The sequence below is a fragment of the Camelus bactrianus genome, chromosome 4 (genome assembly GCF_048773025.1).
Source record: "Camelus bactrianus isolate YW-2024 breed Bactrian camel chromosome 4, ASM4877302v1, whole genome shotgun sequence".
NCBI classification, from domain to species: domain Eukaryota; kingdom Metazoa; phylum Chordata; class Mammalia; order Artiodactyla; family Camelidae; genus Camelus; species Camelus bactrianus.
Window position 1 is genome coordinate 104,311,306 of NC_133542.1, and position 12,410 is coordinate 104,323,715.

Genomic DNA, 12,410 nt, shown 5'->3' on the forward strand with positions numbered 1-12,410 from the left:
GTCATTGTCAATAATGCAGAGTAATAAACATTGAGACAGTCAATGGGTCAATGGAAGTCAGTATTCATGGGTAGCATAATGGATAACACAGAATTATGAGAAATGAGGTAATTAGCATTAAATACATGGTATTAGAGGACTTCAGAGAGTCCTCTAGTCCTCAAGTTTGGGAGATGTGAAATTAGCCAGGAACAGCATATGTCACAATATAGAAAATTCAAGAGAATTTATTGACTTGAAGAGAAACAGGTGGTGCTTGGGCACTAGGTATAATCTTCACGTCCACTGACTGGACAATAATACATAAGTAACTCTTCTCCACTCATTGTTCTATACTTTCATCAATAAATTATTACTCTTGGGGTTCCTGGAATCTTCTCATATATGTTTAATCAAATTGTTTATATAGATGGGTACCCTACAAGCTATTTGCTTGGGGCCCCACATGCACTAGAGATGGCACTGCTCATCTGTTTTAAAAATTGGACTGTATTCTGTAAAACATTTCTTCTGACTCTAAAAGGCTATGATTTTACATGACCCTTTTATTATCTGTTCCATAAATATATTTGTGCATCATTTTAGCCAACAGTAAGGATAAGCAAGCTTAAGTAGACTAAACTTGATGTTCAAATGAGGTAAAATATTCTGTGATATTGTGAGAAAAACTAGATCAGATTTGAGTACTGGTGGGAATAATAGCTGGATCTTTGCTGAGTCTATTAATTAATTTTACGATACACTAGCAAACAAGTTATACAAAGAATTTCTGTATAAATTCAAGATCACAGTTAAGTGATGCACCGGTGAGTGGGACTTCTAAGGTTTTAATTAGTTCCCCATGGTTAAGTCAGAGAATTCACTAAGAACAGAGAATCTATTGGCCATGTTAGGGGACCTCACGACCCTGGGAGAGCTTATTTTTATACACTTTAATGTTTTTTTCTCCTTAACAGAGGCACTGGGGATTGAACCCAGGACCTCATGCATGCAAAGCATGCACTCTACCACTGAGCTATAGCCCCCACCCCCATTTATATACACTTTAATCTGGGGTCTGGGGAAGGACAAATGTCTTTGCTGAAAGGCTTTACTCATTAGTGTAACCTTGGCTGCACAGATAGCTAATTGATTTATTGGTGCACAATTCAACACACTGGATAGTTCCTCAGGTAGGTCTGGCCATAGCCTACCCTGTAGATAATGACTCTTCCACTACACAGGTCCCTTTCATGTGCTTATGTGTCCAATATAAGTGCCCCGTAAATACAAAAAAAAAAAAAAAAAACCAGAAAACAAAAACCTGAGAACAATTAAAATATCAAGATATATGCCAACAATGAAAACTACTCAGCTTTTGGGGGATTCCTAAACATGTGAAACGAGTTAGCCCCACACCTTCAATCAGGGACTGATGGGTTTGATTAGTATTTGATGCGAAGACTTCTGATAGTAAAATGTTTTTATCCATGAAACATTGAACACAATGTAATTCAGGGACAGAAGTGGCCTTAAGTATTGTCATTAAGTCTGCAACAGGTGCTGGGGACCTGCGGGAGATTTGCAGGAGGAAAGTTGATAAGTAGTAGCTTCAAAGATATTTTAAAAAAACTTATATATCAGGTTTCAGACTGAAATGTGAGGAACCAGAGATTGCATAGCATAGTCCATGCATATGTGTTTTGGTGTCATAAATCTTGACTTTAAAACTCATTTGTTAGTTACTAGCTGTGTCATATTGGGCAAAGCAGCTGTATATTGTTGTGCAGGTTGTACACTGCCCAAGTTCTCTCAGCCAGCAAGATTCAGCCAATGATCTACTTGCAAGGAGATGCACAGAGTTGCTTCTACCTGGAAGTAAAGAAGACTTTTTCTCAACCCCAGGAAGGAATTTTGTATCTTGAGGGTACTAGTTAAATCTCTGAGACTCAGTTTCTTCATCTTAAACATGTACATCATAATATCTAGCTTGTGGGGTTGTTGTGACCATAATAATATCTAGCTTGTGGGGTTTTTGTGACATTTATGGAGATAAGGTGGGAAGAGCCTCCCACAATACAGGCACTCAGTTAGAGGCTGTTAGAATAATAGGACCGTGGCTCTGTGCTCAGCTCTGTGTATGTATGAGAAATTATATGTATTATAGGATGTCTTCTGGGAGATAGAGTTTATTTGTGGGAAATAAAATGTGCCCAATAACCATACTGAGTAGGAGAAGTTGGGAGGCCAAGAAAATAAAGCTTCATGGCAGAGTCTGGGGGCATTTCACTGTATAATTTACAAGTTATACCTCCTTAAGGGATGTTTTTAGAAAGTCCTTCGTTTTGGAAAAATGTATATTCACTGTGACTAATAATATGCAAATTAGCCCTTGAAAACAAGCCTGGGATGAAATATACCAACATGTGACTAGCATAGAGGGAGCTCACTGAGTGGACTTGCAGATTACAGGGTTCTTGGTTTAAACCCTCTCTCTGCTGTGTATCAACTTCTTGTTCTTTAATAAACTATTCTCTGAGTTCCTGTTTCCTCAGTTGAAGTGGATTATGTAATAGACCCCATCTTAACACTTTTACTGTGAGAATTAAATGCAATCATGAAATAAATAACTGTAAACTATGAATAGTATTATTATCATCCTTGAGCAGGGACACTAAAGGTGACTGACTTCATCCATTTCCAAATTTCAGTTTTTCTGTAATGAGCATGAATTCCATTTACAGCAGAAAAATATAAACTTAACTATTAAAAAACATTCCAATATGAGGAAAACTTGTGATTATATGTAAGAAAGCAGGCATGTTTCAGAGACAAAAGCAATCAAATTTTCTCTGTGTTATGTCAAGTGGAGTAGAGTGGAGTGTTTTCTTATGCGTACTGTCGACTGAAATAAATGTGCAGTCTACATTTTATTTGGTGGGAGGAGGACTTGAGCCAGGATAACAGCCTCTCAGATAGCTCTGAGGGACTGCTCCAAAGAGGGAGGAGAGGAGCTAGGATTATAGGAGTTTTACAACAAAGGCCAGGTAGTTGGAACAATAAAAGATCACTTGTTATCTAAAGAAAACCAGGCATCTCAAGTTAAAGAATTTAGTGCTTTTCTGTGTATGGGAGGGAGCAAACATTTGGGCTCATTGAATTCATTCCTTTGACAAGCACCTAACTATCTAGGGCCAGTATCCGGTCCTTTCTTATTCTGAGTCCCCTCAGGGTGCACCATTGTGAGTGGCTGCAAAGGCTGGGCTGCAGGCTTGTCTTCAGTTGGGGGTGGCAGCAGGGGCTGATGATTTGATGGCTTCAGCATTCTTTGTTTACTGATATGTTTGCGGTATTTTTCTTTCACAATACCTTTTTTTCCAGTGGATACTTCCAAGGAACCATCTTTATATTCCTGCTGGACTTGTATCTAAGCTACCAAAATAGGGGAAGGAGTGAGTGATCAGGGTAAGTTTGTCAGATTTAGGGAGAAAATAAGAGAACATGCAGTTACATGTGAATTTCAGGTAAACAATGGACGTAATTCTTTACTCTTAACTATGCACCTGGTAATATTTGGGGGTATACTTAAAGAGCATTCATTGTTTTCATGAAATAAGAATTTAACTGGGCATTTTGTATTCTATCCAGCAAGCCTACCTAAGGGCTTAGTAATTTCAAAACTCACATCCCTTATCTTTCCTAAGGCAATGACACTCTTTCAGACCTGCTGGGATAATTTCTTCCTAGGCTGCCAAAATAGAGAACAGAGTGAACCATCAAGGCCGTCTAGATCTTGCTCTCTACTCTCAAGGATTAATTAGGCTAAAAAAAAAGCAAAACAAAACACAAAAAGCCGGGCAGAGATGCTGAGGGGAATGACAAGATGACATCACAAAGGCCCAGCCTGATGCAGCAACTTCAAATACAGAGGAAGGGGTGAAACCAGGAGGTACATTACATGTAGTGTCAGCAGGGGTAACAATCCCTCAGCAGTCTTCTAAATCAACTTTTTCAAGGCAAGCATGAATTCATTTTGCCTAAATAGATCAAGGTATGAGAGTAATTTTTCAAATCTACAAACGTAGGCAGCTCTTCTGAGGTGGGAAGTCAGGGTTTGAAAGCATATTGGAAACTGGGGCTAAAAGCTGTCAACCCTTGGGATCTCAAATGAGGGGTGTGTGAATCTGCAGTGTGTCTGGGACCAGGAGCTCTAGGAGCTGTCAGGAAGGGACATCTGCCCTTGCCTTCTATGGACTTCCACAGTGTTTTTGAGAGGAACGTGTCTAATACACTGAGCATGGGCTACTTTTATATAGTTGAAGATTTGGACAGTAAACGAGCTGTTCAGATTAGGGATTACCTGTGAGCAGAGCTGATAGCATATCATTATGATGTTAATTTGTTGATTGAAAACAAGTGCATATGGAAAAATGGAAGCAAATTCCCATTGCACTTTGCCATCAACAACATTCTGCATTCGGGTAAAGGACAGTTTAGGTTGAGAATTCTTACTGCTCTATTTTTCATTTTAATTATGAAAGCATTACTTCAGATACCTTAGGAAGAATTGTGTGTAAATTTTACAAATTGTCATGTAGATGGGCTATGAAAGTCTAATAGTTAGGATTTCTAATCTGTTGCTTTGAAAACAATCATCCTCTTTTGGTCTGACAAGGAAAGCACTTGATCACAGTTTTGTTAACAGAAGATTTTGCCTTTTAGTGTATTTTGGTAAGAAGTAGTTTTAGAGCAATTAATTATGCATTAGCTGACAACTTATCACTGCTTTTTTTTTAATCAAATGTCTCACCACACCACATTCTAATTTTTATTCTCAGCCATCTGCCAAGCTAGGTAATTTTACCACGTTTTGTTTTACATATGTGTCCTACTTTGAAAGTTTCAACATTTTTCTGGCTTTGTTTTCAACAGACAACAAATTCACATAACGGAATGTGTGAATGTTCCACATTTTTATACAAATATAAGCATCACAGAAAATATACATACTATTATTACTTGAGAAATATTGTTCATTAAGCCATATTTATTTGAGTGCTTACTGCTTGATAAAGTCATCTGAATACTTCTCTTTTGTTTAAAAGAATACTTCTGATGGCTGGAAAGGAACGTCTTTAAGATGTTCCTTGACTTCTGGTTATTCTCAGACTTAGGGAAAAATGTTTTTTGGGAGTGAGGGTATAGCTCAGTGGCAGAGCGCATGCCTAACCTGCACGAGGTCCTGGGTTCAATCCCCAGTACCTCCAATAAAATAAATAAATAAACCTAATTACTCCCCACCAAAAATATATGTTTTCTGCACCCATTGCTGGTACACAAGTCCCAAAGCTATGGCTTCAGGCAGTGAAAAGGATAAAATTCTAGTTCCCCATGTCCACATGGTGGACATGAATGGAATAATCCATGTTAAATTGGTCATACACGTGACAAAGAAAGCTTCCTAAAATTCATTAAACACAGTAGTAGGCTGAAAAATGCCCCCAGGTCACCAAATATATGTGCATGTCCTCATACCTGGAGACTGTATTTGGAAAAAGGGTCTTTCCAGGTATGATTAAGAATCTTGAGATGAGGAGTTTATCTGGGATTCTCTGGGTCATCCCTAAGTGCTGTCAACAAGCATCCTGAGAAGCGAGAGAAAGAGAAAGACACACACAGAAGAGAAGGCTTTGTGGAGATAAAGGCAGGGATGGGAGTGATGTGGATGCCAGCAGAAGAATGCTGGGTACCAACAGAAGCTGGAAGAGGCAAGGAATGTATTCTCCTTGATTTTGGCCCCCTGAAAATGTTATTGAACTTTTGGCCTCCAGAAACGTGAGAAGAAAAATGTCTGTTGTTTCAAGCCACCAAGTTTGCAGTAAAATATTAAGGCACAGGAAAGTATGGGAAATGGATGCAGCAACCTATTTTGTTCAGGGCCTCAATACGTGCAAGGTGTTTTTGTTACATTATCCTACTTGCTCCTCAGGATTATGTCTAGTTTGAAGAAGATTATATTCATATTAATTGTACAGAGGAGAAAAAAGAGGGAACTTGCCCACAGTCCTGCACTGCAGAGCAGCAGTGTCAAGATACAAGAGTTCAAGCGGCCCTAAAGTTTATGGTGCATTTTCCTACCCATGTTTGCTCACTAATATATTATTCCTTTAAATCCCACCCCAACACTGGTGGCCTCTCGATTAAAGGATTTATTGCTGATCTTTAGGTAGTAATGGAAAGAGGAGATGACCATTGTCTTAGATGAAGTTTTCATCACTACTTGCCATGGAGAGAATAGTCACCAAACATCTCTAGTATTTTTCTGCTCTTTTCCACTATTACAGTAATTTTCACAGAAACTGGCTAGCTTAAGATGGAGCAGCCTGTTAGATAGACTTTCAAATTTGTTGTGAGCCCTAAAGTCTTGACAGCTGGAGTTTCTCTTCATGAAAATCTTAGCTTTGCTCAGAAGACTGAGTCTGAGAAAGCCTGTTACCCAAGAAAATGATAGATTTTCATTTGTCCACCCCCCAAGAGAATAAAATCAGGGTGAAACTGTTAAGCCAGTGCACACTTTAAATGTATTCATTAACAAATGATTACAAGTATACATTTATGACTCAGATGGTTTCCTGTGTTAATGTGAAGGACCAGAAAAAATAGACTGTTTCCCATTCTTCATTCTTTTATTCAACTCGTAACATGCTAACAGACACATTCTAGCCTGAACCTGATTTTGTTAACATCTTACCAGATTAGGTGTAGAAGTGACCAAGGTTGCGCCAACTTATGAATCAGTCCTAAAACTACCCTCTCCATGCTCTCTGGTCTCCTTCTCTACCTTGTTCTTATTCTCAGGCCAGAGTGGATCTCAGGGAGGAAGTACTAGGTTTCATGATCTAAAGGATAATCTTTAGCACCATCAGATAGGTGCTGTCAGTATAGGATGCAGTCAGTACAGGTAACTGCAGCAAGGACTAGAGAGGTTCTCTCACGGTAGACATTATCCAAAATATCCATTAAATAGAACGAACCCATTCAAAAGGGCATAAAGAAAATGATTGTTTTATTATGTAAAATGTCTGTTTTGCATGGTTTTATTCACCTGAACACAAATTTATTCATGAATTCACGGCTCATTGTTATTAAGGTCACAGTGATTCTCCATCACCTGCCAAGTTACATCATCATCCTTGCTCTGGATGAGGCTGGACTTCCACTTGTCTTGTGCTGCATCCGCTGAATGGACCTTCCTTTTCTGAGTCCTGTGAAATCTGATCAGTTGCCATTTTCTGTTGGGATACTGTTTCCTCATCTCATGACCTGAATTGTGATTTCCCTGAGTCCTTTTATGTAGATTCTCTAAATGTTCAAAGTTCACTTTGTGTAGAGCTTTGGAGTGGTTTGGCCGCTCTCCTGCTGGCCACAAAGCAGGTGCCTTCTCTGCTGGTTCAGTCAGGAGTGTCTGTGGTCAGTCTGCTTGTCTTGGCAGCTTTCTGTGTATCTGGAGCACCCTGGCTGGCTCCATCAGCGTCCTCTGCTATGCCGTGGCAATGGCAATTTATAGAGTATTTTTCTTTTGGCAGAAAAAGTCATTTTTTAACTAAAAATGTATCCTACCATGAAAACTGCCATGACACTTGCTGACAGCACCGCTTGGATGGCAATATCTTTTTATGTATGAGGTTTAACTTATAGACAGTAAAATGCACAAATCTTAAGTTCACAGTTTGACAAATGTTAACATCAAGATACAGATCACTTTCATCCCCTACTATAGGTCACTCCCCCCCTTTTCTATCAACCCCACCCCCTTTCCCAGGCAATCACTATTCAGAATCTATTACATTGATTAGTATTGCCTGAGTTTGAACTTCATATCAATGGAATCATACATCATAGGTTACAAATACCTCATGCCTGCATGATGGATCTTTCGTGCCTGGCTCTGGCTTATTTTGCTCAACATGATGTTTCTGACATTTATTCATATGTTTACACTCATCGATACTTGATTTTTTTGTAAATAGATAAATGGTCTTCCAGGGCATGAATATACTACAGTGTATCATCCATCAGTTCTGCCATTGATGGATATTTGGGCTGTTTTCAGTTTGGGGCCATTATGAACAAAATTGGTTTGAAAACCCAATTTACAGGACACAGTCCTCTTGGGAATATACCTAAAAATGGAACTGCTGTGTTACAGAGTAGGTGTTTGTTTAACTTAATTAGCAATTGCAACATCAGTACATTAAGGGCAGTTGTTAAAATATTTTATGTCCACTCCGGACAGGCAGCAAGAGTTCAAACCCCTGTAATACCATGGAATCAACAAGTTGGCTGTTATTTCTGAATTTTTAAGATAGTGTGTTTTATTCATTTATTTTTGATAAAAATTTAACAGAGACAGAAAATGAGGATTGTCATATGCGTGACCCTAGAAACTCAGGCTGCCTCATTACAGGTGGACCATGAGCAAGGATGCTTTTCTTAATGAGAGGAGTTGCACCCAAGCTTACTTTCCGATGCTTGGGTGCACCTCTCTTTCTTTCTCTAGCATGTGCATTCTCACTTGTGGTGATAACCAGCCCTGAGGGGGTGAAAACGGGGTCTTGAGAGGAGAGGGGGCTAAGAAAAGAACTGATGCTTTCTAACTGTAAAGCACAGGGACACGTGCAGAGCACAGCAGAGCCGTGATGTATCTGTGGTGTTGCTGTACATCTATGAAAGTCTCCTTGTGGGGGGCAATCTTGAAAAAATGGCTTAGGAACACTGATGTAGTAGCTTAAATATGATTTCTAAGATGACTCCGTACGTTGGTGTTTATATTTAGACTCTCTAGTGCCTAGGTCCTTTCTTTCTATAGCTCACAAACTTCTATCTTACAAACTTGTGCTGTAAGAAAGGGTCTCAGAGAAGACAGGGACCTTCCCTGGAGCACCATTACATGATCTCCCCCCCAGCCTGGTCTGTTTCTCTGTGTCATGATAAGAGAACTTCAGTGCAGTATGTGTCTCTATTTGACAAGCTGGGGTTCATGGTTTTGCCTCTGAAGAGTAGTCTGAACCCATGCCATGAAACATAGTGTTATTTGCCTCTATTCACCTTGTCAGAAGGTCTAAGTCCTTACTATATTCTATTTGTGTTCCATGAAAAACAATCCATATTAATTTTCTTGTTTGAGTTTTTAAAAAGCTTGGCCAAGAACCTGCTGAGAAATCCAGTCTTATTCTTGAAAAATCCAGTCTTGTTCTTATCAATTCTTTCCCTAAGACCAGTAATCTGCCCCCTGATCTCAAGTCCAGTGCTTCTGGTCATGACTCTTTTTAAGCATCCCTAAAGAGACCTTCTATTTTGCTGTCTGGTCATCCAAGCTTTGCCTGCTTTGCTCCATTGATTCAGAATATTGAGATTCTTTGATACTCATGTCATTCCCCATTTTCAAATGTTTACCTTAAGAATGAACAGAGGTTTCTATGCCTCTTACACAACAAGCCGTGCCGACACAAACTGACTCTCCTTGACATCAAATGTGTAGGTCTTGTGCCATGTCCCAGTCTTCCTCCCTCCTACTCTGTCTTCTGCAAATACATTGCAGTGTCTAGTAGTCAGTTCCTCAATTCTGACAAGTGTAATTCTACACAAAGTGGAAGAAGCTGATTTAATCCCTCTTGAGCTTATCTGTGGCAGGTGACCTGGGTGAGAAATTTGCTGTGGTCCCTCCTGATGGGCTTGTCAAGGAAGAATGATGAGTATTCTTTGCATCTTTTCCCCCACGGACTCTTCTTCCCTTATTCTCATTGAATAGATAAGAGGCTTAGAGAAATAAATGCTGGGCAGGCTGAGACTGGCTGGAGTCTAGGTTTTCAAAAAAGAGAGAAGTGACTTTGAGGAAATATGTATTCCCTAAATCTTGTACATTGGGTGCCTTGAGGTTTGAAGTAAACCTGCTCTCCCCTCCTCCACGTTGCCCAAGAGGTGGGAGGAGCATTTAAGGGAGCATTTGGATTCCTGGAGACTGGAATATAAATGGTAGAACTTGGGAATCACAATGATGAGAGAGCTGGGATTTGGTCCAGAGCATCAGCACCATTAGCCTTTGAATGGTCCATGCAGCCTCAGACAGTGCACAATTTTGTGGGGACCATGACATAGAGATCTGTGGTTATTAAGTACGGAACCCTGCATGACTCTAAGGAAGGGAAAAGGTATCCTACAAAATGACTGACTGCATTTCCCATTAAACCTTCAAGGCTGGGGGGTGGGGGTGGCAGAGATAAGGAAGTCCAAAGCCAATTTGAACTCCTTTGGAACATGGGGAGGGAGAGTCCATGCACTCAAGTGTTGAGACTCAAATTTATACTTATTTTACATTTAACAGTACTGTGTTAGATTTTGACCATAACTCTCATAAATAGGCCATCTGTCTAGAATTTGTATCACTTCATCATTTTTATTTTTCTTCAAGGCACTTAACACTCTGATATAATAGTATGTTTATTTATAGCTTTTCTCTCTACTAGTTTTAAGCCCCATCAAGGATGAAGCTGTGCCTTTCTTATTCACTGCTCTGTACCCCATACTTTTAAAACAGTGCCCTGGTGTATAGTACTCAGAAATTCTCCTGGTAAAAAAAATAGGAGACATTGATGATGTCAAAATACTTAATCTTAAAATATTGACAAGATGAATCTCTCTAAGAAATAAAGTAATATTTCCTGGATTCTTTAAAATAACAGTATATCATCATTCTGTGTTTTGCTTTAATATTCTGTTCAATTTATTCAATACCTTTGTTTTTCTTGTATGACTTATCTTTTTTCAGAAGATGTTCCCCCCGGCCAGCAGTTGGGGAAGAGTATGATTTTATGAGCTCACTCTATTTCTTTGACAATCTTAGACTTCTAGGCAGCCTGAAGTGACCTTATTTATGTCTGTCTTTGCATATGGCTAATATACCTTGCTATTTTAAACATATATCTAAATAGTGTGTTTTGTATTCTTTCTATTTCTGATTTTCCCAAGTAATAATAGATCACTTTCATATGGTAGATATTTAATATTCTTTACATCTACAGTCTACATGGTATGTTTACATTGCTATCAACGAGGCATTTTTAATGTATTTTGAAATGTAGAATTCATGCTAAAGGGATTAAAAGAACTCTCTCTGTTTATCTAGAGTAAGTCAAAAAATAAATTTAAGGCAGGGGGAAAATATTGTGAGAGTCTACGAGTAGAAGATTCCAACCTGTCTGGAGCCAAATTCCAACAGACTTTTATCAGCACTGCATACATTCTGATGAAAAGAGAAAATCAGGATTTTCCTTTCCCGTGAAATCTCACCATATTACATATCTCTCCAGTGGGATAAATTCTTCTTTATTAGTCACGTAGTGCTTAGTAATAAATCTTCCAATTATGAAAGTCTTAATCCAACTATAATAATTTGATATTGGTCACAGTTTCTCTGAGTCAGGAATTTGACACTGACTCGGCTGGGAACTTGGAGCTCGGGGCCCCTCCTGAGGTTGCTGCAACCACCTGAAACGTTCATTAGAGCTGGAGGATCACTTTTAGGTGATTCTGTTACCACGCTGGCATGCTGACTCTGAGTCCTGCAAAAGAGGACTCTTTTCACATCGGCCTCTCCATGGGGCTGATTGAATGTCCTCATATCATGATGGGTTTTCCCTGTAGAGAGTGATCCAAGAAACCTAAGCAGAAGTTGTAATAATCTTTATGGTCAATCCGTGGAAATCATGCTTCTACCCTGTCTTTTTGGTCATATAGACAAATCCTGATTCAACGTGGAAAGAATAAAAATATGAAGACAATAATTATTGGAGTCCATTTTATGGGTTGACTTCTACAACTTTCATACTTAAAACTATCTCTAATCAGAATTAGAGACAGAGAAAGCAGAAACATATTTCCCCAGTTGTGAACACCCACATTGTTAAGCTCCTTCAATGGTATTTTTCTACTCTCTGAACTGATAATCAGTATCTCCAATGTCCAGCCCTGGTGTTCTTTAGGGAGAATCCAAATGATATTCAAATAGACATAGAGGAGACCTAAATAAAACACACTGAAAGTACTTTTTTCTCTTCTTCTTCCCTTAAAATTTTTTTCTTTATTAGGTATCAAGTTCAGTAAAATTGGCCCGTTCTTATTTAATATTAGGAGGGAAAACAAAACCAACACAATGACAGAACTGTAATCATACCATGTTCCTAGTCCATTTTCTCTTCTCTCTCAAACTATCATTGCCTGTCTTGCCTCCCCTCACCTCTTCCCTCCCCTCTCCTCCTCAGTAGAGAGCCCTCTCCTCTACTCTTGCTGTCAGATGCTGACCTTGCCTCTTAGTTTCTTAGCAATTAGACATGCTTCTGTAACAGTACGTTAACTTTCCTACATCTGTGCTA

The 12,410-nt window shown here is 39.1% G+C and overlaps 1 non-coding gene across 1 annotated transcript; it reads right to left on the bottom strand.

The window, feature by feature from the left end:
• Nucleotides 1-953: 953 nt before the first annotated feature.
• TRNAA-UGC (transfer RNA alanine (anticodon UGC)) lies at nt 954-1,026 on the bottom strand. The gene has a single exon. It is a non-coding gene; the product is annotated as a tRNA-Ala (tRNA).
• Between the last annotated feature and the right edge of the window lie 11,384 nt (nt 1,027-12,410).